The sequence below is a fragment of the Nicotiana attenuata genome, unplaced genomic scaffold (assembly GCF_001879085.1).
Source record: "Nicotiana attenuata strain UT unplaced genomic scaffold, NIATTr2, whole genome shotgun sequence".
Lineage (NCBI taxonomy): Eukaryota > Viridiplantae > Streptophyta > Magnoliopsida > Solanales > Solanaceae > Nicotiana > Nicotiana attenuata.
The window spans coordinates 428,585-437,688 of NW_017670718.1; positions in this window are offsets into that span (position 1 = coordinate 428,585).

Genomic DNA, 9,104 nt, shown 5'->3' on the forward strand with positions numbered 1-9,104 from the left:
ACCGGAGAACATCATGGCGGCGCTAGGGTTTTTAAAATTTGAGGCTTTCTGGTCGGATTTGAGATGAGTGGAGTGTGGATTTGGGATGAGGAGGTGGAGGAGAAGCAGTGGTGTGAAAATGGTAGCATTTGGCCGCCGGCCGCCGCCGTGGGCGATTTCCGGCAGGCGGCAGGCGGCGGCTCAAGGCGGCGTTGCTTAGGTCTCTGAAGGGTGTGTGAGAGATGATCGAGGGGGGTTAGGGGCGTTTGGACATTTATATATAAAAACCCTCATCAATTCCGGACCGTTGGATTGATGATATCCAACGGTCGCGATTAAAAGAAGGCAAAACGGGGTCGTTTGGAGGGTAAGGGGGGCTGGACCGGGTTAACAGGCGGGTATGGGCCGGGTTTTGCAAGGTTTGGACGGGTATTTAGTTGGGAACAACCGGGTAAGGAAGGAAAATTGAGGGGGATTCGTTTGGTCCTGGAGACTTGTAATGAAAGAAAGCCCAAAATCTGATTCAACTCTTTGTTTTCTTTTCTTTTCATTTTTCTTTTAATTCCTTTTAAATTAAAACTAAAAATGAACCCAAAATTAATTCCTAAATCAAATTGTCCTACCCAATTACATTAACTAACTCTTAATAAAAATTACCACAAATAATTAAAAACCAAATTAAAGGAAAAACTACCAAAGTTCAAAAAATTAAATTTAAAAGGCAAAAATAAATTATTTTTGTGATTTTCTATTTTTTGAAAAACTAATTTGCAAAAAATTAAATCCTAAATACAAATGCAATGTATTTTTGTATTTTTCATGAATTAAACAAAAATTAAACATGCACACAAAAATGCAAATAATCAGAAAAAAAATTCTACAATAATTCCTAAAACAAATAATTAAAAGAAAAATCCAATTTTTGGGATTCTGTAGGAGTAATTCATGTGAGGCAAAAATCACGTGCTCACACCTATGTGGAAGGAAGGTCTTAAAAGAGATAGTAGATGTGATGCGAGATTTTAAGGTAAGTAAGGTAAAGGTGAACAACGTACGAGATACTCAGGTGCAGAAAATTGTGAACAATCTATACTTCAGATAGAGAGTTAGAAGCACTGGGATTCAGTGTCCAGGAATGATAGCAGCGTCATAAGTGGCATATCTTCCAGCCTATGGTTCCTAGGTATCGAGAAGTCTAATTAAGAGAGTAGAGAAGTGTTAGAGACGATGTGATGTCTCGCTTGAGTTTCCAGAATAACTCAAGGGAATCTATAATGCAAGCAAGTTGAAGGGAGGTTGCGAGTAGTATGAATAGATGTGTGTAGGTTGCAAGCTAAAGTATGGTAAAGTGACAAGGTTTTAGGAAAACAGAAGTAAGGAATAGAAAGGGCGAGTGAGAAGGTGACGAGAGTGGATAAGTACTCGGGATTAAGCCCATGAAAACAAGAGAGCTGATGGTTTCTCTAAGTTATAAAAAGTTCAGTATTGCCTGAATGAACTCAAAGGAGTCTAAGACTAGTAGCATTTAGAGGAGATGGAATGCTACCCTGGTAGTTGAATGAAGGTGTAATTGTGATAGATGAAGGATGACGTTTGGGCCTTCGATTGAGTAATGATTTCATGAATTGTACAGAATTAAAATACCCACGTAAGGTAAATCACATTGGGATGCTATGAAATACGATTATGGTAGTTAGTATCGTATCGCCCCCCTGGTGGATCAAGATAATCACGTCAAATGTTCCACGATGAGACGTGAGCCCTAGCGGTAGTGTTACATAAGAGATCAAGTGATCAGTGATAGATGATACATCAACATTAAGGTGAATCGACAATGGATGGACAAAAAGTCACAAAGTAAGAGGTGAGATTAGGTCGTTATTCTTAAGATGGACAGTAATAAAGAAGCATTAAAGGACATAGATTTATACACATAGGATAAGCAACGAGAGTAACCTGGAGTTTGGTAGCAGACCTCAGTAATGATAAATCAAAGTAAGAGTTATTGCAGTAAAGTCATACAAATGGATAAATAGATCTACGAAATAAGGTATAGCAATATTCGTAAGTTCAACAAAGAATCGAGCAAAGAACTTCAGTATACCTATAGATGCCCAGAGGGACATCTTGTCAAGCTCTGTATATGTTTACAAAGTGAGGCCTAGAGATTGGCCAAAAGCTGGAGGAAAAAGGGGAGAAAAGTCGCATAGGCGCACTTACAAAGTCAGAGTCGTACATGCTGCATGATAGAAGGTAGCAACAGTTACGAGATTGGAAGAATTCCGACCACAAGTCGTGGTGTGAGAATGAGGCCTAAAGGGGGAAATGCTCTGGCCTTTGGAACTATTCACAGAACAGTTGCCTAGATGGCAAGGAGAGTACTGAAGTATTTCGGAAGACATAGTTTATAAAAATGATAAGTGCATCAGTCAACACTCGAGGACGAATGTTCCAAAGGGGGGAATGATGTTACACCCATATTTTCGTACGTGAAAGTACGCCATATGTAAATTGAAATAAGCTTGAAAATGAGATGTTACATTCCGCATTTTCGTACGTTAAAGTTTCATCGTAAGTTAAGCGACGTAAGTTTGGGAATGAGATTATAAGCATTATTCCATTTTCAAACAAGTGATAAGTAAATTCGTGAAGGTAAGATGGTAAGAAAATCGAAGAAAATGAGTTTCGCCGAAGTTTGACATTTTCGGATAAAATACAATCCTAGCTATAATTCACGGTATTTATGAGTTGTTGCCATACAAGGTACCACATGCCCATAATAGTAAGGTGTACAAAGTGTGTTAAAAGTGGGTGATATTTTAATTAATTTGAGATAATTCTTAATTATGTGGATAATTGGTTAATTATTGGATAAGCTAATCTCCCCCCTCAAAAAAACGTGGCAGCAAGTGTGGAAGGGCTCAAAGCCCATTTATGTGACTCTTGAATCATTTTAAAAGGTGGCACATTTAAGACCTCTACCACTTATTTATCTTTCTTAGGACTTTTGAATTCACTAATAAGTTATCCTTGTACAAGTCTCAGACGGCATTATAGCTCTAACGGAACAAATGAAGAATATCAATATCTAGGGAATATTCCGTTATAGTTTATATACTCTCTATTCAACTTATGTAGTGATGCTGATTCCGTATCGAATTAAGAGAGATGGATAAGAATTCAGCAAATTAACAATCTTAAGGAAAAATTTCATACGAAATTATACTGCGTAATAGCAACGGGATTTTGCGATTCTAAGGGAGTATGGTGCAATCTTTCTCAAGAGCATCATACATATTTTTCCCTACTCCAATCTTGTCGTCACGTGTTTTGTTGCAATTGTCATGTGTTAGAGGATTGTCCAAAGAACCGACTCAGGTATGTTAAGGCTATCCCTTCTTTCCTTTTGGCATGATTCATACGATACAAATGAAACGAGCAAACGCACAGCTTTCATAAATGACTCCATTCATAGAAGTATTAGGGTGTCTATATTATTGATTCCCCATGTGACGTATTATTATATCATCTATTTATGGGTCTCAGAAATACGTAAGTTGATAAAATTTATTTCATGATATTAATCAAAGGCATAATGGTCTTATGACATTCCAAGAGATTTTATTGACGTACTTCTCATGCATTGCATTCATGTACATTGACCAATGACCAGATAGCGTTATATACGCGTATCATATATATATATATATATATATATATATGGAAAAAGGTTACGGCGTTATATACGCACCACCACATGATCATCTAGTATACGTTGATGATTTTGCCCACAGTGGCCGAGATGGTAAGATGGAATGCCCTCAGAGGCTTGATTATGTTATGAACACATATACCTATGCGCGACATGACATTCATACGTATGTGCATGACACTATAAGTATTTCATGATTTTTAGAGTTATCCAGACTTACAGGTTGAGTCATTTACTCTATATTTCTACCATGTCTTTTATGTACTTATTTATGTGCCTTACATACTGGTACATTATTTGTACTGACGTCCCTTTTGCTTGGGGACGTTGCGTTTCATGCCCGCAGGTCCCGATGGATAGGTCGAGAGTCCTCCATGTAGGCTATCAACTCAGCGGAAGATGTTGTTGCGCTCCTTTTGCTCCGGAGTTGCTTGTTTGGTCAGTATGATTTAAACGCGTATTGTTTGGTATGGCGGGGCCCTGTCCCGACCTTTATGTTAAGTGTGTACTCTTAGAGGTTTGTAGACAGATGTCATGTATACGAATGCTTGTATGGCCTTGCCGGCCTATGTTTTGAGTTAACAAATGATCATGTTGGCCTTATAGGCCCGTATATCACATGTATAAGTTTTTATATCAGGTTGGGTCGTCCCATATTGATTATTCCCCTATGTTTATTCTGGTTAGCCCATGATGGCCCGTTTTGCCCATTTGCCAATGAAAGTACAATAAGAAAGATATGTTATTTTGGTACTCGGTTAAGTAAGGTACCGGGTGCCCGTCGCAGCCCATCGGTTTGGGTCGTAACAAATGCGATACCTGACCTTGCAATTGCGAGATCTGAGGCCTGCACCAGACCTGAAACATACCAGCAATGTTCTAAGTCTAAATTTCACTCCGTGGCCTATCTGAAACTCACCCGAGCCCTCGGGGCTCTAAACCAAAAGTGCACACAAGTCTAAAAATGTCATATGAACTTGCTCGCGCGATCAAATCGCCAAAATATCACCTAGAACACTAAATTGAACACCAAATCAAATGAAATTTTCAAGAAAACTTTGAAACTTCTATTTTCACAACCGTACGTCCGAATCACGTCAAACCAACGCCGTTTCTCACCAAATTTGACATATAAGTCATAAATATAGTATTGGGCCTATACCGGGTTCCGGAACCAAAATACAGACCCGATATCCAAAAAGTCAACCATTGGTCAAACATTTCAAATCCATTAAGCCTTTAACTTTCAAATTTCAACAAAGTCCGATAACTCGGGCTAGGGACTTTCGAATTCGATTCTGGGCATACGCCCAAGTTCTAATCACGATACGGACTCACCGAGATCGTCAAAACACGAATTTGGGTCCATTTGCTCAAAACGTTGATCGAAGTCAACTCAAATGGATTTTAAGGCAAAAATTTCATATTTTCTCAGTTTTTAACATAAAAGCTTTCCGAAAACACGCCCGGACTGTGCACGTAAGTCAAGGAGGACCAAAATGAGGTATTTAAGGCTTCAAAGCACAGAATTAGGTTCTAAAACATAAGATGGCCTATCGGGTCATCACATTCTCCACCTCTAAAACAACAGTTCATCCTCGAACGGACATAGAAAAGTACCTGGACTGGTGAAAAGGTGGGAATATCGACTCCGCATGTCAGACTAGGACTCCCAAGTAGCTGCCTCGACGGGCTGACCTCTCCACTGCACTAGAACTGAAGGATAACTCCTTGACCTCAACTGACGAACTTGCCGGGCTAGAATAGCCACCGGCTCCTGCTCATAAGTCAAATCCTTGTCCAACTGGACAGAGCTGAAATCTAACACATGGGACAGATCGTCGCGACACTTCCGAAGCATGGACACATGGAAAACCAGATGAACTACTAATAAACCAGGTGGAAATGCGAGCTTGTAATCCACCTCACCCACTCTCTAAAGAATCTCAAAAGGTCTGATATACCTAGGGCTCAACTTGCCCTTCTTTCCGAACCTCATCACACCTTTCATAGGTGAAACCTAGAGTAATACTCGCTCTCCGACCATGAATGCAATATCACGAACTCTACGGTCTGCATAACTCTTCTGCCTGGATTGAGCTGTGCGAAGTCGATCCTGAATAATCTTGACCTTATCCAAGGCATCCTGTACCAAATCTGTACCCAACAACTGAGCCTCCCCCGGCTCGAACCATCCAACTGGAGATCGGCACCGCCTACCGTATAATGCCTCATAGGGAGCCATCTCAATGCTCGACTGGTAACTGTTGTCATAGGCAAACTCCGCAAGTGTCAAGAACTGATCCCAAGAACCTCTGAAGTCTATAACACAAGCGCGGAGCATATCCTCCAATATCTGAATAGTGCGCTCATATTGTCCGTCCGTCTGAGGGTGAAATGTTGTGCTCAACTCAACCCGCATGCCCAACTCACACTGTACTGCCCTCCAGAAGTGTGAGGTGAACTGCGTACCTTGATCAGAAATGATAGACACGGGCACACCATGAAGGCAGTTCGATCTCGCGGATATAAATCTCTACCAACCGCTCTGAAGAATAGGTAATTGCCACAGGAATGAAATGCACTGACTTGGTCAGCCTGTCCACAATGACCCAAACTGCATCGAACTTCTTCTGAGTCCATGGGAGCCCAACAACGAAATCCATAGTGATACGCTCCTACTTCCTCTCAAGAATCTCTAACTTTTAAAGCAAACCACCAGGTCTTTGATGCTCATACTTTACCTGTTGACAATTTAGACACCGAGCTACATATGCAACTATATTCTTCTTCATCCTCCTCCACTAATCATGTTGCCGCAAATCCTGATACATCTTGGCGGCGCCCTAATGAATAGAATACCGGGAACTGTGAGCCTTCTCAATAATCAACTCACGAAGTCCATCCATATTAGGCATAATAACAAGACCTTGCATCCTCAAAACTCCATCATCTCCAACCGTAAGCTGCTTGGCATCATCGTGACGCACTGTGTCCCTAAGGACAAGCAAATGAGGGTCATCATACTGTTGCTCCCTGATGCACATGAAGACCGGGCGAGTGTACAAGCTATAACACGACTGGGCTCAGAAACATTCAGCCTCACGAACTGATTGGCCAAGGCTTGAACATCTAATGCAAGCGGTCTCTCACCGACTGGAATGTACACAATGCTGCCCATACTGATTGACTTTCTACTCAAGGCACCAGCCACCACATTGTCCTTCCCAGGGTGATACAAGATGGTGATATTATAGTCTTTCAATAGCTCAACCACCTCCTCTGCCTCAAATTGAGCTCCTTTTTCTTGAACAAATACTGCAAGTTCCAATTATCCGTGAATATCTCACACGATAGGCGCGTAAAGATAGTGCCTCCAAATCTTCAGTGCATGAACAATGGCTGCCAATGCTAAGTCATGAACAGTGTCATTCTTTTTGTGAACCTTCAGTTGTCGCTACGCATATGCAATCACCTTACCACCCTGTATCAATACTGCACCAAGTCCAATACGAGATGATCACAATATACCGTATAAGATCCTGAACCTATGGGCAACACCAGCACTGGTGCCGTAGTCAAAGCAGTTTTGAGCTTTTGAAAGCTCACCTCACGCTCGTCTGACCATCTGAACGGGGCACCCTTCTGGGTTAACCTGGTCAACGGCGCTACTATAGATGAGAACCCCTCCACAAACCGACGGTAATAACCTGCCAATCCTAAGAAACTCCGGATCTTTGTAGCTGAAGTGGGTCTAGGCCAGTTCTGAACTGCCTCAATCTTCTTAGGATCCACCTGAATGCCCTTTTCTGATGCAACGTGCCCCAAGAAAGCGACTGAGTACAACCAAAACTCATATTTTGAAAACTCAGCATACAACTGGTTGTCTCTCAGAGTCTAAACTGTGATCTGAAGATGCTGCTCATGCTCCTCTCGACTGCGAGAGTAGATCAAGATACCATTAATAAAAACAATCACAAAGGAATCCAGATAAGGCTTGAACACCCGGTTCATCTAATCCATGAATGCTACTAGGGTATTTGTCAGCCCAAATGACATCACTAGAAACTCATAATGCCCATACCAAGTTTGAATAGCTATCTTAGGGACATTGGATGCCCTAATCCTCAACTGATGGTAGCCAGACCTCAAATTTATCTTTGAAAACACCTTGGCACCCTAAAGCTGATCAAATAAGTCATCAATCCTCGGGAATGGAAACTTGTTCTTGATGGTGACTTTGTTCAATTGCTGGTAGTCTATGCACATCCTCATCAATCCATCTTTCTTCTTCACAAACAACACGGGCGCACCCTAGGGTGAGACGCTAGGTCTAATGAAGCCCTTATCAAGAAAATCTTGCAACTGTTCCTTCAATTCTTTCAACACTGGCGAGGCCATACGGTATCGCAGAATGGAAATGGGCTGAGTGCCCGGAGCCAAATCAATACAGAAGTCAATATCCATGTCGGGTGGCATCCTCGGCAGGTCTGCAAAAAACACCTTTGGAAACTCACGAACAATTGGTACTGAATCCATGGAATGAACCTCCACACTAGAATCGCGGACATAAGCCAAATAAGCTAGAGACCCCTTCTCGTCCATATGCCAAGCCTTCACATAAGAGATAACCCAGCTGGTAAAATGCCCAGGAGTCCCTCTCCACTCTAATCGAGGAAACCCCAACAAGGATAAGGTCACCTTCTTGGCGTGAGAATCCAATATAGCGTGATACGGTGACAGCCAATCCATACCCAAGATAACATCAAAGTCTACCATATTGAAAAGTAGAAGATCTACACTAGTCTCAATACTCCCAATGGTAACCACACACGAATGATAAACACGATCTACAATAAAAGAATATCCCACAGGTATGGACACATGCACAGAAGCACTCAAAGAATCACAAGGCACAACCAAATATAAAGCAAAATAGGATGACATGTAGCAATAAGTAGAACCCGGATCAAAAAGAACTGAAGCATCTCTACTCCAAACTGAAGCAGTATATGTGATAACAGCGTCAGATGACTCAGCTTCAGACCTGGCTGGAAAATCATAGCATCGGGGTTGGGCCCCACCACTCTGAACTACATCTCTAGAACGGGCCCTAGCTAGCTGGCCTCCACCTCTAGCGGCCTGACCTCCACCTCTAATGACTTGACCTCTACCTCTGTCTGACCCCTACCTCTAGTTGGCTGAGTGGGCGGTGAAGCACCCGGTGCTGGAACCATGGCACGAGAACCCTGATGTTGCGAACTGCTCGATGCTCTTGGGAAAAATGTAGGAATGTGCCTCAGATCACCACAAGAATAACAGGACCTCGGCTGTTGTGACTGCTGTCCCTAAAACTGACCCTGTCGGCCTGAGTAACCACCCTGAAAACTCTAGAGCGGGGGTGCACTAATAG